Raw genomic sequence first — 26,369 nt, forward strand, 5'->3', positions numbered from 1 at the left:
CAGCTGAAGGTTTCACCTTTTCCCTCAGAGTATAAGGCTTGAGTGAAACACTGTTTCCAGAGGAAGCAATCTTTTCAATCTGATTCCTGTATTGTTGTGGGTGCTGTATTAGCTTTTTCTCTTCAATTATTTACTAAGTGTGTAAATTATTGTCAGGAGTTTGGACATTTGCTTCCTCTGTATTTCTTATGAAAATCTCTAGTTTCTCATCACTTCAGTAACTGGTTCCAAAAGTCTGACACTTAAATGTTGAGGTGAGAGATCCGATCTATCTTTGAGGCTGTATGTGCCAAATGGAGTTTAATGATAGTGTCATAACCCTCCAAACAACACCTCTGTTCTTGGCCTACATGGGGAAAAGTGTAGCATCCTGTTTAAAAAAAATGGTACAGCTAATCCTCATGTTCAGCGTTAATACATGTAAGCAAAAAGGGAAATCTTTTCAAGTACCCTGGGAAAGATTATTCACTAAAATTATTCAAGAATATAGAAGGTAAGAATGCATTCTAGCTGCAGAAGAAAGATCAGTACTGAGATCAGTCATAGTTACTATAGTTAATTGGCAGGTTAAGTGTAACACAGAGGTAGATTTAGAATGCAACAGTATGTATTTATTGTTATGCAGTAAAACCTAAAATTTTAGTCTTTATTGTTGCATTGAATGAGTTTTTTCAGTGATAACAATTTTAGGCCTATAATTAACAGCAGACTGCTTGTATGAGTATAAAGCACTTTTGACCTGGAACTTGACTCTGAAAAGCAGGTATTTTTGTAACGACTGCTAATATCGGGAGGCTCAGTTAGTTGGTCTCCTTTGATTTTGTTCCTTTTGAATATGCCCTATTGTTTATATATGTCTTTGGAGGTCAGCTGAGTTACATGTGAATATTTCTTAAAGCTACAAGAAGTCACTTCTGGATCTAGGGTGCTTATTATTCTGTGGACTGATCTGTACCATTTTTTGTATAGCTGGCTGTATTGGCCATAACTGGCAGGGTAAAGGCACCCTGAGGGTGGGGGTCTGCAGAGTGCCCTTGTGCAGGTCACAGCTGGCTCCGATGGCGATGGGAACAGCCCATCACCCACTAGCGCTGCAGCACCTCAGGGAGCCCGGGCACCCAGCCGAGCTTCAGAGAGCACCACAGCCCTGGGGAAAGGGGATCCGGTGGGGACATGTGGAAGGGGACGCCGCTGAGAACAGGGCTGGAGACACACTCTTGGAAGAAGGCACCTCATGCTGGTGCAGGGACACCCCTGAGGGATCACTGCCCATGGGTGACTTACATCATAGCAGGGGAAAATGAGAAAGAAGCAGGGAGGAGCAGCAGACAGAAACCCTTATGCACTGACCTCAACCTCCTCTGCTGCCCATGGCCTCACCAAAGGGATTGGGAGGGACTAAGTGTAATGTGTGGCAAAAACAAAAGGGTTTGAGGCTAGAAAAGGGAAAGAGAGGTGTTTAGCTTAAGCTGAGCCTGGGGAGGGAAAAGGGTTTTTCTAAGTGTTTGTTTTTTATGTTTTTTTTCTCAATACTCAAATCAGTGATTAGAAATCTGTTTTAATTGGTAATAAATTAAGTAAAATTCCCCAAACTGAAACTATTTTGCCCACAACACCAACTTATCTGAGAAGAAAGAGAAAATAGGACACTAAGGAAGGAGGCCAAAAAAGACACCAATAATCTCTCCATGAGAACAGCATAATTAATCTCTGCTATTTTTCCTGTTTCCTTACAAAGAAGAAGGCTTCAGTTTTTTGGGAAGCACTACACCTCAGCACTCGCTGGCATTTTTTCGTGTTGTCATAACTGCCCCAGACCCAGTGCTGCCAGCCCAGTGTCTCTGACAGAGCAGAGACAGCCAATGACCGCTCTGTGTGATTAACTGGACAGGTGTTTCATTCTCTAGCAAGAATATGTTGTGCTGTAAACCTCCCATCATGTTCTTCTTTTTTCATCTTGCACAACTAAGCTTATTTTCTCTGGCCCTTCTTATTATTTTCTATCAGCTCAATTCTTTTCTCTAGCAGCAGATTTCTTCCTCTTCATCTGTACAGCCGTGCTACCAGCCATGTCCCTTCCATTCCCTCCTTTCCCAGCTTTACCACCAGCTCCTCTCTCTCATCTGCAGTACCGATGGCTACATTTTTTGCAAAATTACCTTCATTCTCAACCCTTTCACCTCCTCAGACACTTCAAATGCTTCCCAGCTGAAAATGGCAAAGGTGTACCTCATCATGAGCCATTCAACAACTGCTGAACCTTTTCTTAATAATTTGTCTTGTTTCTTACTCCCTCTGCTTCTCTCCTTCTTTTTCTTGGTCCATGGGAACCTCTGTGATTTATAAGGCAATAAAAGCAGAAATCGCACTCTTGCACCTTTACTAGTGCCTCTGCACTGGTATCTGCTGGTAAACTGGTAGGGTGTTAATATGTAAGATACCAGTCAGCTCATGATATGGGAAGGGAAAAAAACATACAATACGGATGTAGAGGAGGTTCCACTTGTGCCTGGAGAAAACAGGAATTTTGTCTCTGCTTAGTTAACTTAACGTTAATTCAGTGTTCTTGCCTGAGCTCTTGCTGCTGTGGCGAGTTCTTGGGAAGCACTGAGATCTCGCCGGCAGGGGCAGTGCATGGTGCCTAATGTTCCCCAACCAGCTGAATCCTAGTCCTATCTGTGCATTAATTACCATCTGCAGCTAAAGAATTTCATTACAGTCTCTAAGCATGTTAAAGACAAGAAGGTGATCGCAGAATCACAGAATGGCTGAGGTTGGAAGGGGCCTCTGGAAATCATCTAGTCCAACTAGATGGACTCTGCTCAAGCAGGGTCATCTGGAGCATATTTCCCAGGATCGCATCCAGGCGGGTTGTGATCAGGAGGAGTCAGCATGGATTCACTAAAGGGAAATCATGCTTGACCAACCTGATAGCCTTCTATGATGGAATGACTGGCTAGGTAGATGAGGGGAGAGCTGTTGTCCAGGTAGGCAACATCCTGGACTTCAGGAAGGCTTTTGACTCTATTTCCCATCACATCCTCCTAGGTAAACTCAGGAAGTGTGGGCTGGATGAGCGGACGGTGAGGTGGATGGAGAACTGGCTGGATGGCCGAGCGCAGAGGGTTGTGGTCAATGGCGCGGAGTCAAGTTGGAGGCCTGTGGTTAGTGGTGTCCCCCAGGGGTCAGTCCTGGGTCCAGTCTTGTTCAACATATTCATCAATGACCTGGAGGAAGGGACAGAGTGCACCCTCAGCAAGTTTGCTGATGATCCTAAACTGGAGGGAGTGGCTAACACACCAGAAGGCTGTGCTGCCCTTCAGAGGGACCTGGACAGGCTGGAGAGCTGGGTGGAGAGGAACCTCACAAAGTTCAACAAAGGCAAGTGCAGGCAGGGTCCTGCACCTTGGGAGGAATAACCGCAGGCAGCAGTACAGGCTGGGGGTTGACCTGCTGGAAAGCAGCTCTGCCGAGAAGGACCTGGGAGTGCTGATGGACAGCAAGTGGAGCATGAGGCAGCAAAGTGCCCTGGTGGCCAAGAAGACCAAAGGTATCCTGGGGTGCATGAAGCAGAGTGTTGCCAGCAGGTGGAGGGAGGTGAGGAGGTCCTGCCCCTCTCCTCAGCCCTGGGGAGGCCTCACCTCGAGTACTGTGTCCACATGAGGGCTCCCCAGTCCAAGAGAGACATGGCACTACTGGAGAGAGTCCAGCGGAGGGCTCTAAAGATGATGAGGGGACTGGAGCACGTCTCCTCTGAAGAAAGGCTGCGAGAGCTGGGCCTGTTTAGCCTGGAGAAGAGAAGGCTGAGAGGTGATCTCATCAACGTGTCCAAGTATCTGAAGGGGGAGTGTCAAGAGGACGGGGCCAGGCTCTTCTCCGTGGTGCCCAGCGATAGGGCAAGAGGCAACGGGCAGAAACTGAACCACAGGCAGTTCCGTCTGAACCTGAGGAAAAATGTCTTGACTGTGAGGGTGGCTGAGCCCTGGAACAGGTTGCCCAGAGAGGTAGTGGAGTCTCCTTCCCTGAAGATATTCAAAAGCCATCTGGATGTGATCCTGGGCAATATGGTCTAGAGGTCCCTGCTTGAGCAGGGAGGTTGGACTAGATGATCTCCAGAGGTCCCTTCCAACCTCAACGATTCTATGATTCATTCTGGATTTCCTCCATGGTCTGGTTTCCACTTCCTGCTCTTCCTTTCTTCTGAGGAATAATTACCCTAGAAGTAATTTTTTAAATGAATGATATGATTTTACTCTGTCCCTTTTTTTACTTATTTTCCCCAATCAAACATTTTCAGCAACAAGATGCTAAACTTTCTCGGCCTGCATTATCCACACATCCTAGGAAAAAAAGCCACAGAAGGATCGCAGTGCTGTCATTAGACATACTTGTTTCACACATCTGTAGCACCACCTCTTTTAAAGGCCTCCAGACCCAGTGGCCTCTGTACTAGTAAAACAAATTAAGCCAGAGAGGCATGCTTCCACACAGAGAGCCGCAATGTCAAGGAGAAGGAGACGGGAGAAGACAGGAGTCTTCTCTGAGGCTGCTCTCACAAAGCATCTGCTGAAAAACCTGATTATGCTCTGAGATATAGACCTTGCTTTCCACCAAGGCACTAAGAGTTTTTTGGTGTGAAGGTTCTGAGCGCTCCACTGATGTCGATTTAAAGAGACAGGTGATTACCCGCAAAGTGGAGAATAATGTGGCATTATTCCCTGGGGTATAAACTCTGATAGCAATTAGAAGAGAGAGAGAATAGGAGGTTGCTGTTTAATGGAGTGAGCGCAGTGCTGGTGGTGGTGGAGATGAAGTGAAGCTGACAGGAGTTTCGTTTCGGAGCTGGCTGCACTGATGCAGCATCGGTTGTTCCCAGTCCCCATCTCAGCTGTCAGTTCCTTCCTCTTCCTTTCATCAGGCGGTTCTGAGCCTGTTTACCTTCTCCATGCTTTCCTCTGCTTCAAACCCCAATTAATCCTTTAAATTAGCACTCTAATGCTTACTCTGCTTTGTTTTAAAATGTGCAACAAATGGGCTCCACGGATCGTCTTTATTTAATGGCCATGTTTTTTTTTTTCCATTAGCTTAAGGAGAATGACTGTTTTATTGCTGTCTTCTATTCTCTTTTCAGTATTTCTCTCTCTCTCTCTCTCTCTCTCTCTCTGGCTCCCCATATCTTTCAATGTCAGTACTTTATAAATTATGAACAACATTCCTGTTACAAGAAAGCTAGTTACTGCTTATCTTCTGGCCTGGCACTGAGAAGACCTATATAAGGAAATAGATATGAAGAGGGGAAAAGCTGAGGATTGTTATAAAAATAAAAAGATACAAAAAAATAGACCCCTTAAAAATATTACTGTCTCTGCCATCTTCCTTACCTCAACTCTGCTACAAATATTCTCTCAAGTACTTCTTCCCTAATAAGTAAGCTTCTCTGTGGCATATTCAGGAGATGAGGAAATTTTTGAAGAGGTATTTATTATTGTTAACTAAAGACATTTGTGATCATAATTAAAAAAAAATCCTCAGGAGTTCCATGAAATACCTACCTATCAATCTGCCTTTTTGATGGCAGATAAATGCTGATTCTCTTTTGTACATAACAGGAAATTTAAGCAGAGGAAGGCTGTTATAGTTTTCTTTAGTTCAGGACCTTTGTGTATCCATGACTGCAGCTTTTTGCACAGGCCCATATAAGGTGAAAGTTTCTTGTGGACTAATGCTGTAGATTTGTGCTGTACAGTATATAAAAAGAAGAAGAATATTCCACTTATTTTGTATGTCATTGCTATAGACAGATGGATTGCAGTGCTGAAAAGAAGTAGCTTTCACATCACTCTGTCAGCAAACACGCATTTTATTGCAATTGTCTTACACATCGTAAGCATATCATTACTTGATCGTGTCAAGGTAGGTATAAAGTAAACTAGCTTAAGAAGATGCGTAAGAACACAGGATTTTGATGAGACTGGAGCTACTACCTGCCTCAAAATTTCATTCGAACAATTTGTACACTTTTTCTATTTTTATTTTGGAGCCATTTAGCCTGCCAGTTTCATTCTATTACAAGGCTAAGATAATGGTCTTGCATATTCTTTGCTGTCTGTCATAAAGGAATGGTAAATAGAGGCTAATAATAATAATAATAATTTTGGCTTCCTGTAGTTCCTCTGAACCCTTGAAAGAGTTCATATTTTGCCCTGGCATTCTTCGTGCTTGAGCTACATTGAGATAGTGTGCAAGAAAGGGTTGTTATTAGTATGCTGCAATTTTTGCTATTTTGCCAAATACACAAATTTGTGTATTTGGTAAGGAAACTTCCTTCACTAGTGTTGCCAGGTGGAGATTTTGACCTCCTTCATAGTTCTCTTGCCCATTATAGGCAGAATTCTTATTAAGTGCCAGATATTTTTATTCCTGAAGCGTCTTGGTATTGCTGGAAGCATATCAGTTGCTAATATAACATATTTAAAATAAATTTAGTATTAAATAAACACCTGTTTATTAAACCTGTAGCTCTCCCCATGCAGTTTAGTAGCAGATGCTGATGCTGGTAATGATACAGATTGTTTGACAGGAAGCCTGGATACTGATAGATTGTATTATTGATGAATTTGAGTGCTTTATAAGATTATATGAAGAGATAAACTCTTTATTTCTCTCTGAAATAAAACAAATCCTATCTGCATGGAGACCTGAAAATTTATTTTTGATTTAAAACAATGTTAAGATCCAAACTGTCATCTGATATTTGAGCCAGACTGAATTCTGCAAGTGCTTTAACATTTCTTGAGCCTTTTATTGTCAAATGCGAATGCCTGCAAAGCAGAGATTTTAGTCAAGAGAAATGAACTTGCAGAAGCAGAGGTAGGAAATTTACTTTTTTTTAAAGATAATAATGAGCTCTCTAGGTAAACTTGCAGCTGCTATAAGTCTCTTGCAGAAGGCCGATATGAGACGACAAGATCAGACAAGTCTATATAAATGCCCAAAGTGAACTGAACTTTTAGGGACTGGTAGATATGTCCACAGCAGACATTTTGTATACACTACAATTCCTGTATGGTTGGCAATGGCTTTACTGAGATCTTTGCTTCTAAGATTTTTCTCCATCTGTATTGAATGGTCCAGGTTTCTACGGGAGGGTTTCTGAGGAAGTAGTGTCCCTAAAGCAAGACTCATATCAGTTTAAGCTTGCAGTGGCCACAAGTTTCATCCTCAAATCTCAGTCAGTCTTTTGCTTTTGTTCTAGTGATGGTCGCAGAAGTAGCTTGAAATTCATAGGAGGGGTCAAAAAAATTGACTTTTGCTATGCCTAAATGATTGGCAACATTACTTTAAAAAAAAAATCAAGAGGAAGCAGTGGACAAAATCAGGCTTTCAGTCACAGAGGGGACCGTGACTAAGAGGCAGCTTCAGTTGCTCCTACTGCAATACAGCTTTTACTTCACACATCTTCCTCCCTAACCAGTAACAGCAGCAGCCATCAGCTTGGTTTTCAGGTTTTTGCCATTGATAAGAAAGACAATCGAATCTATTTACAAGCATGGCTCCTTAGTTTGACTGCGTCTGGAGGCAGCAGGAAGCTAAGATTGGCTTCATCTGAAGAAAGAAGAAAGAAGATATAACAATTAAGCATTTACTCACATACTGGGAGGTACTAATAGCTGAGGAACTAAGCTACGTGGAGTAAGAGGCAAGGTCCTCACCTGGATAAGCATTGCATAACAGCCTATAAAAAAAGAAAAGGAATAAATGTTCATATTTCCTAGTGAAGGAAGGTCATGACTGTATTCCAACAGGGATTTGCACTGGACCTGTGCTCTTCGGTATATTCAAGCATGATTTGGGAAATGAGATAGGTAGTAAGGTGAACAAGTTTCCTGACAACGTAAAGTTTTCAAAGAACAAAAAATGAGAGTCATCTGGGAGAAACATTCAGAAGGACCTCCCAGATGACCTGGTGACAAAATGCTAATAGAAATTTGATGTAGATGAATGTAAAATGATGTACATAGAAACACCCCTGCTCCTTCCAATTCTAACTCTACTTGAGCAGTGATGTAACTTAACCAGCAATTCAGGAATGAGGCTGTCCAGTTCTAATAGTGTTATGAAAGCATTATATGAACTCCATGCCTAATAGCAGTTAAAAGCAGAAAGGATATTAGAAATAATTAGGAAGAGGGGCAAAAAAGAAAACACCTCTATGGCTTTATTTAAAATGACAGTGCATCAATATCTGCTATATTCTATGCTGTTCTTGTTTTTTCTTCTCAGAAATATCACGACTGCAATAGGTACACAGAAGGACAGGATGTTGGGCTAGATGAACCTTTGATGTGGCCTTGCATAGCAATTCCTTGGTTCTGCCATATCTGTCATGGAGGGAGAGGTATGGTAGCAAGGCAAACTGACAAAATTAAAATCTATTGAAACACAGCATCCATCACTGCTTTCCTTTGAAGAAGTGTGCCCTGCTTTTATGGCTAAGGTGGGAGAGTGTGTAAGGGTGTAAGAGAACACAGATGAAGCACTGCCTCATCATGAGGAGTTTAAACCTACGCCTTCCATCTGTAAGGGAATTTCCTCCTTGACAGGCTGGAATTAAACCTGTGCTCCAAATAAATATTTTATCTGATTTTTGAGCAGCGTTTGATTAGTTGCCTTGCTTAGTAAGTAGTGTGGTAGAACAGGAATAGGTTTGTAGAGTGAGGCAAAAGGAATCCAGCTGGTGCGCCTGAGACTGCTCCAGGATATGAATCATGGTGTGGCACAAGGGACAGTGGAGAGTTTTGCTTCACAGTTATAATCCCGATACAAACTACATGCTAATATGGGCCCACCCTCTCAGAATCTAGTTCTCAACCCCATAAGTGAGCAGATCAGTCATGAGCTGGAGATTTACAGACCTTTTGCTCCCTTCCTCTTATTCAATACATCTTGAGGGATTTTTGCAGTACAGCAACATATGAATGGAAGGAAGGGTATAGAACAGACTGTAGCCAAGTGCTTAGGACAGTCACCAGAGGAAGACGATATGTGTGTGAATGCCTCCAGGATGAGAGCAGCACTGACCGCCAGAATGCTATGAGGAAATCCACTGTTACTGTGAACCTCATTTAGGAAAAGCTATAATCCCATCTCTGTTTCTGGAGGGGAAATTTTGGACAACAAAGGAGTCTGTGAATCCTAGTGGAGTGCATGAAGCTTTCTCACCTCCTTTCTGAAAGAAGGTAGAATTGCAAGGCACTGTCCGTTCTTCAGTTTCTACCCTGAGGCATATTGCTTTCCTTAAAATTACACATAGAGTTAATACTCACACAGGGCATCAGATACTCTAAATTTGAAATTTGACTTTTCAATTTTAGAAGACAGCCTTTTTTGTCTTTTTTTTATAAATAGTACAGAATTCCTGTCCTTTACCAGACAGAAAACTGTAATAGAAATATGTAGTTACAAAAAATGAAAGCGAAGGTCTTTTATTTCATAATTGACATCTTAAAGTCTTCCAAACCATTGCAATATGCTTTACATTTCTTTTTTTTCAGTCCTATTAAACACATGAATATGTTGCTACATAAAGCTTTTCCTAAAACACGTGTATGAGTAACTTGCTGTCATCACCTGCATCTGGCTTAGCTCATCTTGCAGCTAAGAGCTGACAGAAGCCATATCTGTGGGACTAAGAACCATTTCAGCTTGCATTAGTCTGTATGATATCTTTTTATATTTACTTTATTGACTTGAGTTCTGTAGCATGTTGTTAACAGTAAGGACGTGAAAAGAGCTGTATTAGACATACAGTGAAAACCTAATTCTTTTTTTTCTTCTTGTTATTTATGTCATGTTTGCACTACAGTTGAAAGACTCATTTGAGGTTAAGCCTCTGTTGCCCTTAGATGCTGGATGAGTACTTCTGACGCCCTGCCACGTTTACAGACATTTATAGATAAAAGCATTCCTCTTTTGGATCAGATTATGATCTATCTAAATTTGTAGCCATTTCCTGAGAAGGAGGGTGAAAATGAGAGCTTTGGACAAGAACACAAGAAACTTGGTAGCTGGAGTTCATGGAGTGATGTACATATTGGGGAAGACATTATAAAAAATCAGAATTTAATTCTGAATATCTCACAGTAATGTCACTTCCAACGATAAATGAACCCTTTTCTTTTCTCTTAGAGAGCAAAAATGGATTCAATGCTTTTTCTGATAAGTTACTCCACTCTTTTCGCTGAAGAAGACTTTTAATACCACTTAATTTCATTTTTAATCTTTCTTTTACATCTCAAAAACAACTTCATGGCTACTTTTCCTGTTGTTTTCTACTAAAACATTCATTGATAATTTTGCAACTGCACTACCCAGCCAAAAAGAATGCTCACATTTCTTTTTAGGTTTCTGTTTATCAGCTCCTCACGTTTTTCACGTGCTTTTTTCCTACATGAATTTCCAACCTATGTTTCATGGAACCTAAATGAGAACATTAACAAGAATTTTATTTCTTTCCTCCATCTAGCTCTCTCCTTTAAAAAATATTACTTCAGAGCAGTATAAATAATCTTGTAATTAGTTGTTTCGCTGCCAGAAAGTAGGCTGGTTAAATGGATCCAAGAGCCAGAGCATGCCCCAGGGCCGTTACCAATCCACAGGGATAACGAGGACTTGGCATAATACCAAGTGCTCATTGCATTACATGAGAAAGAGAAGGGCAGATAATACTTCAGAGAGGTTTTATTGTCTCTAAGCTTTTCCAAAAGCTTGCCATGCTAGGCAGCCAACTATCCTACCTACTTTTTACCTGATGCTATTTTTTTCTTTAGGAGCAGAAGGTGGCTAACAAAATAAAGCAGTCCTCTCAGTTTTGATACCAGCAGAGAAAGACATATCTCCAGATGAGGTGGCTAAAACATTTTCCAATTAATATGTACTTTAAATACCCAAGAGAGTTTGCTTTTAATTGTTCCTTAATAATAGTTTTGTATGAACTGCAATTGAAAACATTCTTCTCTCAGATTTCTCCTTAACTGCAGTGTTAACTTCTCCTCATAGTATAACCAAATGCTAAAGCTATACGTTAAACCTTTTAAAAATTTGATGTAACATGGCACAAAATACATATTTAACCAAGGAACTTCACCATATTTGGAGTAATTTTCTTATGCTTTTGGTTCAATACATAGTTAAGACAGAAGCTGCCATTTAACTAAACCTTAATCAGCTATATTTTTTTTAGGCTTTCTAAAGCAATGAGAGTATCTGGGAAAATGCTCAATCCTAAATATATTTTAGCTGCTTTTAAAACTAAGATGTATTTTTACTTTCCAGGGCAGAGATAAATTCAGAGCTAAATAGAATAATAGTTGAAGATAGATTAACTAATATTTCCAAGTTTTTGTGTATATTCATATTTATTTGTCTGTAAATATTGTAGTAATTGCTTTCTGTAAACTATTCTGTATTCCCTGAGACTATACTCCGTCTCAGGGAATGTAAAAATCCTTTGTATGAGGTCCTATACAAAGTTTCATAATTATACTAGCCTCATGCTCCGGTAGAAACAAGTCATTTGTACTAATGACTGAGATAGCCCCTGAGAATTACAGAATTTTGGAAATTAGTAATTAAATAGACAGTGTAAAACCCCTGAAAGTGAAAACAAGAATAAAACAATATGAAATGTATTTTTTCCACTTGTATTTATGTTTACTAATAAGAAATACGTTTGAGTTTATTAATGTTTATAATATTTCCACATAAAACTAATTTACAGTGAATTTTGTTCCTGTAATTAATATAAGCCTTAAGCACTCTGAAGAACGAAACAATTCAATTAAAATTTGGGGTGAGAAAACCTATAAAACTGTGAAGGTAAATAACTTTTAATTTGTAACACATTTTGCAAATGAAATCCTCTGTACTCATTTCAGTAGCAACTTCTAACTCCTATTTGATGAACATTTGTAAAAATGTCCAGTTTTTGTAAAATGTCCAGTTTTCTTGGAATATAGATTTTTGTTTATATATGCATATATTCAACAAATGTATGTAAGGATTCACAGATCCTTAAAATTTGAACAATTTCATTGAAATCTCTGTAAAATAAAGCAACTGAGAAACTGGGGCCTTGGAATCCTTTAAAATTAGTCTATGATTAATGAAAATGTCACAAATTAGATTAATTTAAAGCAGATGCTGTTCCATTTCAAAGCAAGATGTTTATATAACCAAAGATAAGCAAGTGTAAATCCAAAAAGTTCAGTGAAAAAACAAATTCAGAAATAGATTCATAGTTTAATCCATAGATGTCAGTCAGTCAGAATGCGAAGTCCTGTGAAGTCAATGAACGGTATCCTTGTAGTGCTGAAGTCAAACTACATTTTGGAAAGAGAAGATATTTACCTGAGAGATTTTTAATTAGATATGAAATGACAGAGAAAGAGAGGGTGAAGTGATTTGTCATCTCCTTTGCTCACTTGCTTTAATTTACCCCTTTGGTCATATACCTTTATATCCGTCCAGTTTTTCTTTCAAGTGAGTCCCTAAAGGAATGAGAAAAGATGACTTTATTATACGTAATTCATTCTTGTCTGGATAAAGGGAATATTCTGCTATATATATTCTTTTTTAATTTCAGAGAGCCTATTTCCTTTGTTGACAGTTTTTTCCCTCTGTACTTGTACGATTGGACTTGGATCTGGGAAGATAAAATCCTACTGCCTTTGTGTGTCATCTCTTTCTTCTTTCTCACTGTTGTTAATACTTGATCGTGCTTCTGAAGATTAGATATCATTGCAGTCATCGTGGTTTTACCATTCTAGAGAGTGTGTTTACTCCCACTGGGTATTTTTTAACTTATCTCTTTAAAGAAAGGTCTGTCTTTTTACTGCAGTGAAGCAGAAGAGACAGTAAGGAGTAGTCCATAAAACTGAATGCTCCAGTCCAAATTTCAGTTGTCTCAGGAAAAGTAAATTTCTAACTTCTAATTTTGAGTTGATTTAGCTTGATTTTTTGCCCAATCATTTAATTCCTAAATTTATATTTAATATAATTATGTTTTTCTTAAAAACTGAAATCTTGTACCGCAGCAGAATTGTGATACTTCAGCACTTCCCTGCTACAAAGTGTAATCTATTCATATTCAGGACAGCATTAGCTTGTATAGTCAGCTAAACAGACATACAACAGAGAATTCTCTGCATAATAAATAGCTTAAAAAATCCTTATTACTACTAAGCTTCAGTGCTGTTCTTATGATATCAAGGTCTCTATTTTATCTCTCTTTCTTCACAGTTTTATTTCTTTATTGCTTAATTTTGTCTCATATATACCTTTAATAGCAAAATTGTGCCCTATAACCTGTCAGTCTTCTAACAATGCCTTTTTTTTCGAAAATTACTTTCATATATGGCATTCTAATTCAGAAAAAGATGATATCTAGAAAGCCCAGAAATGCACCTCGCTTTTCCGTTGCATTTTACATAATGAATGAGTATGATGGTATGAATACATTAAAAATAAATATAACCAAGCGTTGCTGAAATTATGGGATGCTTGCTTGGAGACTACAGAGATACCCTAACAAGGCGGTTAATTTCTCAAGGAAAACTGAAAAGCAGAAACATGAAACAGATGTTTTGCACAAATTATTGTCATAGAGAACTACAGGAACTGAGAAATTTTTGTTTTAGTAACAGTCTGATGGAGTTGTTTTAATTGCTGATTAGGAAATATTCTCTCATAATTTGAATTATATATTTAGTAAAACATTGAGTCAACTGAAATATTTAATGCTATCTTTTATTGATATCTTAATAAACACGATGTAATTTATAGTATTGATTAAAATAAAATTTGAAATAAGGTGTTTTGTTTTAAAGAAGAAAAATCAAGCTAATCTGCTGCAATAGGGTTGAAAAGAACTTGCTGTTTACAAATAATGTTTTGACAAGCATATATTTTTGACTAAAAAGCTTGTTTGTAATTTTTTTTACTATGTCTACTGATTATTTTTTCTCAGGAAATGGAAATGTAATGTAATAGCAGTTAACTACAGTATATATGATTTTAAACACCACAAATTATAAGCTTTTAACATATTTATCCGGGTTTAGAAGACGTCTCTGTGTAATTTTCCTTATGTTTCATTGACTAAGTTATGGTATTTATGAACTTATTGGTTAGCTACACTAGTGTGTTTGTTTAAGATAATGATAAGAAGAAAAGCTGACTGAAGATGTGGTTGCCTCAGACATTCCACCTGAGCTGATTTGAGGCCTCTCATCTTTCCCCCAACTCTTTGTTTCTCCTTCTTTCTGTAAAACCTCAAACCTGCCTGTCTTGGGTGGATGCCCAGACTGACAACAGCTCCTAAAAAATGTCTACGTAGCCACAGCACCCTCATGTAGTCTTACATTGAAAGCTCAGGAGGTTGCTCAACACATCTGTGACTAACTCTCATTTTATTCGGACTGTGTGACTTGCACCTTCTTTAAACTCCTCAGCAATGATGAGTAACAAATTTTCCAGAATATATTTCCAACACATGCTGCTTTACATTTTACCTTTGAGCTGACTGCTCTGCACTGCTCTTTCAGCTTCTATGTTTATTTTTGTATTTTCCTTCTTTTCCTCCTAATACCTATTGCTTGCTTTGTTAATGATTGCCATACTTACTGGACTCTGAATGTGTTTCCTAAGTATTAGTGCCTTCCTTTAACAGCGACCTACAAGGTGGCTGTTAGAGCTCTGTCCACAAAACCTTGAACTTTGCTGCAGTCTGTTGGAGATCTTGATTTCAGGTTTCGAAAGCACTGGTAAAAATGTGCTATGCTAGCCAAAATGGCAACTATTGCAGTAATGGGTTGGTCATGAATTTGAACCTCCTTAGGACATTTAACTAAAGAACTAAAACTTTCAGAGGACTGAAATCTTTTGTAATTTAGAAGCAAAAATGATCTATGAAACACATCGTCAAAAACCTCTTTCATTGTATTAATATCCTTTATGGTATTTCTGAAAAGGCTACGATTCAATCCATATGCTTCCTGCTTAGGAAATTAAGATTTTGTTTCTAAAAAACAAAACAACAAAACTGAAGAAAAAGAGATTGGGCCTGATTTTATTTTAGTTTATGTTGTTTTATAACACTGCAACCAGCTTCAGTTTCTCCTAGATTACTGCTACACAAAATCACAATCCTTGCATCTAATTTAAGAACTCAGGCTTTGAAACGATTTTTCTTAGGCAGAAAGATAACAGCAGAGAATAAAAAGAATAAAAAATACTAATGGAACACTAAGGCACAGAAATTTTGAATTTGAATGGATTTAATATTCGTGAGGGATTAATTTAGAGATCACAGCACAGGACAGATGATTGTGAGAGTATTTATAGTGTTTTTAGACAAATTTTTGATAATGTATTACATCTTTTTTTTCCTCACTTTGGTTTTCTCTCTTTTTAAATTAATTTTCTGAATGTTGAAAATATTATCTAGCGTTATGTCACTTTCTACTGGCTCCTATTTCATTCTTCCTTGGTTCACAATAGATTGTGAACACACAATTATTTCCTCACTAATGAGGAGATTTATACTTAGCTTTGCAGGAAAAAAAAAACAGGATTATAAAAAAGTATAGTATTTCAGATAACTTACAGAGTGAAATGTCAAAAAATAAGCATGGTATTAGGACAGTTGCTCACCGTTTTTTTTCTCTATATCCAGAAACAATGTGTTCTTATAACTATCACTACGGTCCCTACATCATCTGTATGAGGGACTTCTCTTTTGATAACACGGTACTGTGTTCAGGAATAGAACTATAATTTAGGAGAAAACTGGATTCTACTACTTATTGTTATGAAGTTATCCAAGTCATTTAACCATTGATTTCTCTGCCATTACTCTCAAAAGTGGGAATCTTTCAGAATCTTACAGTCTTTAATAATTAAGAGAGAGAATTTTATTTAAAATGTTAGATCACTGGAGCTAGTCCACTCATGTAAAGGTTCTAGAGTCATGCAGTTAAACTGCTGGAGCAACTGAAAAAAAAAAAGGAGTTTTTATCAAGTTCTATTTTCTTTTAGAAGAAGAAAAGAATGCATAGTTTTTAATCTGCTGCCCATCCAGAGACTGTGCCATCTTTAAACTTTCTACTTCTTCCTGATTCTGAATTCCTCAGTAGGTCCAAAAGATGAAAAAATAAGGAATATGAAGTATCTGTTGATAAAGATGCTCTAATTAACTTTGATTTCAGAGGCCATGTACAGTGATATTCACATTCATTCATAGTGCTTTTTTAGAAAAAGACTAAATATGTTCTGCAGACTCTGCTATAGAGAACCAAACTAATTTCATATATTCAATGACACTATTATCCAGTTCTTTCTTTTCAGGCAAAACACATATAATCGACATAGCTGAGCCTTTTCGGTTTCTGATCAGTGGTTACAATTACACATAATTGCTTCAAGTATAAGAGATCGTCAAAGGCTGCTGTTTAAATGCTACCTATATCTACATTATATTTAAGTGCAGATTTTACTGTTGCATGGAAAGGAGGGTAACACATAGGGTTTTTATATTTCTCCAGAGGGTTTCAGAGTTTTACATGAGCAAAGTATGATGAGAAAACAATAAAGAAAAATCAGTGTGCTCAGTCTACTACGAAATCATCATTGATTATTATGTCCTAATTATTTAAATTTGGAAATCAAGAGGTAAAATAGGATATTTCTTGGGATATCAATTTTCAAAGAACATTTTTGTTACTTAGTAACTAGATGACTATACATTTAGAAAAAAATGAATACTTTAATCATGAACTTTAAATTTATTCTTTTTAATATCTGACAGGAAAAGCAAACAAAAAACTTTCATCTGAATAATGCAATGCGTCATAACATTTCAGTGTCTCTCATATGCTTCTTTGAATGTTATGGCACCTGGGTGCTCTATATGAATGTCAACAGGGATTTTTTTGGAATATTTATGTCCAAAGTATTATTAATAAATCCCTTTTTTCCCCTACATATTGGTTTAATATTGCATGTATGATCCAGCTGTTTGGTAAGTCTAGTACATACAAGTCCATCACTGAATTCTTCTCTCCCTGTCAGTGTCTCATCATCAATCAGACTGATTTCAACTGACTTACTCGTATTATAATTCTCCTATATATGTATATGTGCTTATTACTTACAGCTTTGGAAGCTCCTCAGGTTTACATTTAATAATTCAAATAGCTGTGAGATTAGACAAGTGTTATGATTATGTTAAAAATGTAAATTTCTACTATTTTCTTGATTTCATTTTGTTTTTTTTTAAACTAATGCTGTAATTGTTAGTTATAGCAGTAAGCTGTTTACAGAACTGCATTGGAATAGGGCTGATAAGATAGGGTTTTTTTTTGTCTCTTTTTCTTTGACTGGACATCTGGTGGTCATTAACAACCAAACATTGTGATGGGCTATTCGTCTGTGCTGATATGGCACAAAGGATTTTGCCACCTGTTCAATTTTTATTTACTGCTTTAAAAATATATGTAGAAGAGAAGCTTTTAGTACTTTTGATTTAAATATGAAGGGCACTATATCAAGATGTGCGGTACAGCAGGCAGAGCTTGCAAAACATGCTAAATCCCACAATTTTGAATCTCATAAAGTTTCTTTCCTTAGTTAAGATTTGCTTGCAGTTATTCAGAAATGCAGTCACTGAATACTGTGTTGAGCAAGTACAGCTGAATTTTTCCTCTCTAGCATTTGAAGGTGTGCTTTTTTACAGTTAGGAGGATCCCCCCCCGCTCCAGCCCTACTGCTGATGACCTACAAGATGCCACTGACCATTCATTGCTAATGTGAGATCGTGATTACTGGCACACTGAAGACAATGAAGGGATAAATCCTCTGCCAAATGTTGGAGAACTACAGTTAGAAAACTAATCTCTCTATACTACCTGTGCAGGGAATGGAACAAGTAGAGGTCCTCCAAAATGTGATTCAGAAACTTATAATGGATATCCACCATATCTGACTGAGGTACTGAAATGTCATTATAAATTTTAGGGATCCGTGGAAATTTGTTGTTACACTTAAGTCAATGCCTAAATTTCTTCAGCTGCTAATAGAGGAGAATATCTTTGAAAGCTTTCGGAAAGAGATCCTGTTCATCCCAGTTTAGGTATCCAAATTTTGGGGATAATCTCACAGAAGATAATGCTCCTGTGTGACTGATGCTAATCAATGGAAGCCAGAAGTGGTTAATGTTAACTTCAAACAGATTTGGACCTCGGTGTGTAAATAACATTTAAAATGTATCAGATCTAAAGGAGACGAGACTCTTGATCTCTTATGCATAAAAAGAAGATGTTACCAGTCTGTTGTGGTCATCTTGATGTGCTCAGCATCAGAAGGACTGGTGGTTGACATAGCCACTTCATGTGACCTTTGGATAAGGCTGAAGAATATTCTGCCTGTTGTAAATAAAAGAGAGCATGTGATACTTTTTAATCAATTAAAGAAACAAACATATTTACAGCTGTGGGATCACTGACAGATAGTGTTTCCTTATGTGTTGAATTGTGGCATAGACTGAGACATTTTCTAGATATTCTTAAAAAAAACTGAAGCCCCTCACAAAACTCTGTAACAACTCTAAGACCAGAAGCATACCAGTTTTACATTAGGATCTCATTTCAGCCAAATATTCATAATAATAAATTTATTTTCAGCTTTTATTTTGGTATGGGGTAAAGACAATGAAAATCTCAGTTAGACAGCCTGAAATCATTTCACTTGTTTTTAGGGAGGTTCTTTTATTTTCTCTCCACACTTACAGAAATTCCTTATAGACACTGAAACAATTTAAAGCTTTAGAGCCTATGGTGGTTAAGATATCTATTATCCATTTTAGAAACTCTAATATGCACTTAAATATGTATAAAACAGTACTTCTAAACATTTCATTCCATTTGCATAAAGCAGTCTTACTCTATTAAATCACCTATGCAATGTAAATGACATTCAAAGATTAGAAAGGCTTCAATTATTGCAAATGTGAATGTGTGGAGGTTTCTGATTATGTTCTGTACTATTTACAGTCATAGAATCATTGGAAAAATTAGGTTGAAAAGGGTCTTTGGAGAATGTCTAGTTCAAACTCCAGCTTAAAGCAAGGCTAACTTCAAAGTTAAATCAGGGTGCTCAGGACCATATCTGCACAGTATGTGATTTCAAGGTTACCTTTCTTTGATGTTTCTATAGTACTAAATAAAATACTTCAACAATATATTATGAACTTTGCAAAAAGCTATTCTAAAAGTACAAAGAAGGCTTGTTGGCTTGCTGAGATTTCTTTTTTTTTATTGGTCTCACAATCAAACTAAATAAACAAAAGAATTATTCATTTATTAAGACAGAACCATATTGTCATGGCCAGTAGCAGAGCCCCCTCTTGACATCAGCATTCTAAAATAACTGAGAAATCACCTTGTAAAGTTATTAGGAAGTACAGTTCATTAAGCATATTCCAGATTTGGTTAACTCAGTCTAATGTACAATAGAAATGTGTCTTCATTCTTTCATCATGGATAAAAATCAGCATTTTAATTCAGTCAAAATTGGAAGACGACTGTGTCAGCACTTTTTTCAGAATACTAGAAACTACATTCAGTACCAAAAAATGAGACACAGTATAGGTTACAAGGAATATAGGTCCAAAGGCTAGATCTTCCTCTCCACTAACAATCTTATTTTACTTCTCCTAAGTGATTTTCATCTTTATTCTCAGTTGTCAAACGCAGTTGTTTTCCTGAAGAATGTGAATTTTTGCCTCAGGAATAATCAGCTTCTGTCACCCAACACACTTTCTATCTTTGTGTCCAGCATCCTAAAGATTCATTTTCAGGCTGTCACACTGTCCTTCAAACAGTATCGCTAGTAGGCTAATAGGACACCTTAAATGCTCTCTCCTAGTTGCTAGAGCCTATGCTAAATCAGATATAGTATCCATATCTGAAAAAAACCCTCTAATATTGTTTAATCTTTAGTGTTGTAGAAGCTATTTCAAAATCTTATGATTATTGTTTAACAAAAAAAAAAGCATTTAAAGAGTTGTTTTGAAAACTATTGCAGAAAACTATTTTCTTCTACATAGTTAACAGGAAGTATGCAGATACTTCTGATCACTCCACAGAACTGCATGAAACATCTATTTTGAAGTATTTAGTTTATCATCCTAGAGCTAGATTTAGTTTTCTCTTCTCAACAACCCACAGGAAAAAAAAAAAATCTATTTATTTAGTTTGAGAACACAGAGCTGTTACAAGGCGTTCCGAGTTGGGTCATCACATAAACAATTTCCAACTTAGTTCTTTCTGGAAAAAAAAAGATATTTTCACTTGAAATAATGTTTAATTACTTGAAATAATGTTTAATTAATTAATTAAGTGAAATAAAACTTGAAGAAAGCACCAAGCTAAGATATCAAACAAACATTTTTTGGGGGGTGACTAATGACTAGTTTATCAGATTTTTTTGATATCTATAAAAAGATGGTATTCCTAAGGAAATATGGCACAAGATTCCCTCTTGCCACCCCAAAAAGTTACCTTATTAATAGAACAGCAGACATGATTTTTAATGTAAGGACTTGACTGAATGAATTAATGGAAATACATGAGGCCTGAATCTGCTTTTCCAGAAGCGGGTTTTACTCCATTGTAAGGTAGTAACATGAGTGTGGTCGATTTGGAGATAAGACAGTGGCAGTAGTGTGCCCTTATCTGAGGTCACAGATTAATCTATGGTTTTCAAATCCATGCCCCTGCTTTTGTGAACATTTGTAGCTGAATATCTTACTTCACTGGGGTAGCCATATTCAATTAATTGTGCTCTCCTTAAGCAGTTATATGTACATTTTTTCTAAATTGGTTTATATATATATATTTTTGTAAATCTATAGTTGATATTAAACCTTCTAATTGATCCTGGGCTCAGAAGGCTAAGTACTATGGCTTAACTCATATATTCCTTGCAAAGATTTTAACAGAAAACTGAAAAATATAAATATATTTTTAAAGAAAAGAATCAGCACAGACTTCAATTGGAAAAGTATGACCTCTCAGAATAAAACTGCAGATTTGGCTGGCCTTCCATACCAGAATAAAATTAACCTGGATTCCATTTGAGATATTGTGAGTTCCTATGAGGTATGCTTGAATGATAAAAGCAAAGGCCATTGAGATTATTCTTCTCATTACAATACAACACCAATTCATTGTCCCCAGCAATTTAGAAATAATTGAATTGTATGTCGGTGGTGGAATAATTTAATAATGAAAAAGTATTTCAATGTATTCTGTAAGTATAAATATGTTTTTATGATGGGTAAATTTCAGTTCTGGTACATGTGTAGAACCTGATTCATTAATCACATATAAATGCACATTATCCAGGTCTTACATGACATTAACATCTTTGTTTAAAGAGCACCCGGCATATAAGATGACAAACTTAATCCTATCTAAAGCCTTACTGCACCGCACCTCTGTCTGATAACTCACTAGCAATTTTTCCTTTCTTTTCTTTTCTTTTCTTTTTTTTTGGCACTGTTGTTGAAAATAACACTAACAGAAGAAATAATAACATATTTTGGATGTTGTAGACACTATGGATAATTCTGAGCTCATATACACCACTTGAATTAACAGATATATGCAAGAAAAGAGTATTATTTTGAATTTCAGAGACATTGGCAAAGATGTAGGATCCTTTGCTCAGCAGCAGACAAGCACGTCCATTGTCTATTTGAAAATAAAGCTAGTGTAATTGAAATAACTTTTAACCACAGCTTCAGGGCACATTTTTGTTTAAATGCTTCTGCCTTTTTACGTAATTGTTTTCACTTTTCTGCAGAAAACTCACCTTTAGTATCTTAAAATTGTGCTCAGCTGAAGCATGAAAGAAATACTTTTTTTGACATTAAAATTATGTTTATTCTGAAGTATGTAGCAGAAGGAAAGCATTAGTTCAGGCTTACTAATGAAATCACTTAGTGAATGAATTTACCCACTTGAGTATTCCTCAAAATATCAGTGGAATAATCTCATCAGTAAGCTTAGTTATAAGTCCCTGCAATGTTGGACCTTGCTGTTTGTATCTCTCATACCCAAAAGAGGAAAGAAAATACCTACACAAATAAGGAAATGTGATTCTAATTTTTTTTTTAAGTATTCTGGGACAGCCTAGGGCACCTCTGCTCCCTGAGACTATTTTTAATTCATTAAAATGCCCCTCAAAAACTGGATACCACCCTGGTTATACACTTTATATTGCTATTTTGGCCCTTGTACAGTAAAGTTCTGACAATCAAAAAGGTGATTTTAAACAGCATGATAGGTTAATATAAAGTTAATTTTTACATTAATCTATATGCAACCCAAACCATTTCCATATGAGGCTGATTGATTGATTGAATTCTGTTTTCCTTGCAAGCATTCAAGTTGAGTAGTTAAAGTGTACTCAGTTGTGCCCATACATCCTGATTCACTTTATTAGGATACTAGAATTTTGCAAATTCCTCAGAGAAAGACAACAATCTTGCAAGAAACATACAGCTTTATTTGCATTTTGTTGTTGAAATGGTATTTATTTTCCCCAAGGACTGCAGCAGAATCTTACCCATTATATATAGTCCAAATATATGCAGGATAGGAGGACAGGTTGTATTTAGGCAGTAGTGTGATTAAATGATATGTTCCAGAAACTCTGGTTAAAAATTGTTGTATTCTAGGTTCAGATTCACCTCACTTGCTCGGTTCTGACATTTAAACAAAACAACTAACTTAGGAACCTTCTATTGTTTGGGAGGTTGACAGAAACTCTCAAATTCGGGGACTGCAGAAGTCAAGCACCTAGGCTTACATTTAAATATTAGCTACAGTGCCATGTTTCAGAGTGTTCAGTACCCAATATGCAACTGATTAATGGCAACAATACTCAGCAACTCAGAATGACACCTAAGAGAAGGGTCTGCTCTTCATCATTGATCTTTTTGAAAATGAATAGTAGCCCTACAGTTGGAGAGTATTTATTAAACCATACTAGCAATTTTTTTGATGATATATATTACCGTGCCCCTTCAGTTTCTGGGATGAGACTGTCTAAAACATGAAAGCACACTCTACCTTTCCAGAAATCAGCATGTATCTTCCATTAAAAGTTTTTAAGACTTGCTGAGTCTTGTTGATTGATGATAAATAACACAAATATACAAATAAGCATTGGCTAATGGCAAAAGTCAAAGCGATTTTCAATGTAAAAGTGTCCTGTTAGAAGATACAATTTTATCCATAGGGAGATTCACAGCATTTAGATTACGATTCTGATCCAGATTACTACCTAGACTGGCCACTTTCTCCACTGATTATGTTGAGAGGCCTCTTTTGATTTTTGTTAATTTAAAATTTGTTTAAGAAAACCTCCTTCTTTCAAGACTGATAATTGTGGTAAATGCTACCCTAAAGTACGGGCACCTGTGGGAGAGGAGGTTCAGGAGAAGGTTTTAGTTCATTCCCCTTTGAAGGACAAGTACCACTTTCTTGTAATAATATAACTTTGAAGAAAATCTGCTAAGGATTCCCGCAGTACTTTTGCTTTTCCTGAGCTTCCTTTCACTGGGGAAGGGAGGGATTAGAAAATCAGGAGCAGAACAGGGGGTTCTGATTACTAATCTTCTGTTTTTCCAGTGATTGCAACTTTTTACTTTAATGGATTTAAGCACCATGGGAGCCAGATTTTATTGGAGCTATCTTTCTTTAAATTTCTCATGCCTTAAACTAGCATTTTATGTGCTGCTTGCTCTCACGAGTTGCTTATCACTGTGAGTTTTTCATCTGCTAAACAAATCATATTTGTTCTGCTTTCATAACAGCACATTATCAATATCACACAGCGTTGCTGGCATTTCCTATTTTGAAAATTAGTTCAGAAATACTTGTGGTGTTTCTCAGTGGAGTTGTTGTCAATAAAAGATTTAGCAGTGATGACATTTAGATATCTATAAAACCCACTGCTTTTCAATAAGACAAGACTGTAATCAAAAGAAACCCCTGTGTATTAAACACAATGTGTGTCTGATCAGTTATGTGCTGAAAAAGTCCCATTATTTCATAATATATCTTCTGTCGTTTGGTTTTGTGTGGAAAATCTATGACTAGCTGCCAAAACTTTTCATTAGCTAAATGAACCATGACAGAAAGTAGACGACCTCCACATACTGGTAATCATTTATATAGTGTGAATTGTGGCATGTTCCTGAAACACAGTGTTATTACGTGACTTCTCCTTATCAGTTCTGATTTGGAAAGCTGTTGCAAATGCAGCACTCTGGGTAGTGCTCTGGTTACCTTCAACATATGGGCCATCAAGTACATTTCCCATTACAGGTCCACTCTGCTGAGAAGGGGAGGGAGGAATGTGTGATTCTTTGGTAACTCTGCTCAGAGTTACCAAACTCTGCTCTGTTTTTCTTGTGCTCTGAGGGCTGCGCTCAGAAGCAGATCATCTCAGATCTGTGAGGCGTGAAGATGAAGCTCTGTGACCCTCACATGCAGCAGGTAATCTGTCCTAGCTAGTCCATTGTTCCCAAATACATGAAAGACCAGTAGTAGGGGACGGGAACCCAAGAAAAACACAGCCAGCGCATCAGTAGTATCTCCAGAGAAAGAATGAATGGCCAAATGATCAAGATTAAATAGCAAAGTTTAAAGAACTTCTAGAGAACTGTCTCCATAGGCACATAGCTAACACCTTACCATCTTAATCAATGGCAGGCAAGCATTTGCTAGCATATTCTGTTACCAAGGTAAGAGGGTGACTTTCACTGATGCGACTTGTTCAGATTTGAAAGATAACATTGCAAAGAAATCACTGGAGTCTACCTTCTTTGTTCTTACTAAGCTCTCAGGTGTTGCATCACCTCCATAAAAAGCATATGCAGGCTAAACTAGAGTACCACAGAGACTTGTACTTTTCTCCCTTAACTGATGAAAACCTCACAGTTTTAATGGATACTTAACACGCAAATGTTTTTAGTAAGGCTTGAGGGTTTTATGTTGATTGACACAGAAGTTTGTGCAGCAGTTTGCGCAGAAGGGTGCCAGAAGGCAAGAAGGCACTTTCATTTCTCATGGTAGTGTGTGCTTCTTCAGGTATGGTCATGACACGCCGCAGAGCACATTCCCCAGTGGCTGTTGGAGTTGCTACATCACCTATGTCTGAAGCTTCAACCCGGATAGACCCTCTGACAGCAGATGCAGCTGGACAGATCTCAGGCTGCAAGGAGTGCATAGGGCATCTCTGTGAGGCCTAGGCTGACAGTCAGCTCTCCTGCAGAAAGTGTGCTGTGGTTGATCAGCTGTATCAGCAGGTAAAGGAGTTACAGGAGGAAGTTAGTAGGCTGTGTAGCATCCGAGAGGATGAGCAAGAGATAGACAGGGCATTCTCGGAGACCGCGCAGCTCCAGGAGTCCCCATCCCCCACTGCAGTGGAGTTGCCGGAGGGCTCAGTGCCATGTGAAACGGTACATCATAACACCATAGAAGAAGGCTGGAAACTGGTCGCGTCTCATAGGAGGAGAAAGGCTCTTACTCCTCCTGAAGAACTGCCTTTGAGGAACAAGTTCAGTCTCCTCCAGGCTGAGGAGGAGCTGGGCATGGCTTCAAGGGAGGCTACTTGTCTAACAGACCCTGTGCCGTGCAGGAACACCCAGAAGAAGCAGTGAGTGATTGTTGTGGGTGATTCCCTGCTGCAGGGGACAGAGGCACCTATCTGATGACCCGACCTCTTGTCTAGAGAGGTTTGCTGCCTGCCAGGAGCTCGAATAAGAGATGCGGTGTCTGTCAGGGGTCAGTCCTGGGTCCAGTCTTGCTCAGCGTATTCATCAATGACCTGGAGGAAGGGACAGAGTACACCCTCAGCAAGTTTGCTGATGATCCTAAACTGGAGGGAGTGGCTAACACACCAGAAGGCTGTGCTGCCCTTCAGAGGGACCTGGACAGGCTGGAGAGCTGGGTGGAGAGGAACCTCACAAAGTTCAACAAAGGCAAATGCAGGGTCCTGCACCTAGGGAGGAATAACCGCAGGCAGCAGTACAGGCTGGGGGTTGACCTGCTGGAAAGCAGCTCTGCCGAGAAGGACCTGGGAGTGCTGGTGGGCAGCAAGTGGAGCATGAGGCAGCAAAGTGCCCTTGTGGCCAAGAAGACCAAAGGTATCCTGGGGTACATGAAGTTGCCAGAAGTGTTGCCAGCAGGTGGAGGGAGGTGAGGAGGTCCTGCCCCTCTCCTCAGCCCTGGGGAGGCCTC

The sequence above is a fragment of the Struthio camelus genome, chromosome 2 (genome assembly GCF_040807025.1).
Source record: "Struthio camelus isolate bStrCam1 chromosome 2, bStrCam1.hap1, whole genome shotgun sequence".
NCBI lineage: Eukaryota > Metazoa > Chordata > Aves > Struthioniformes > Struthionidae > Struthio > Struthio camelus.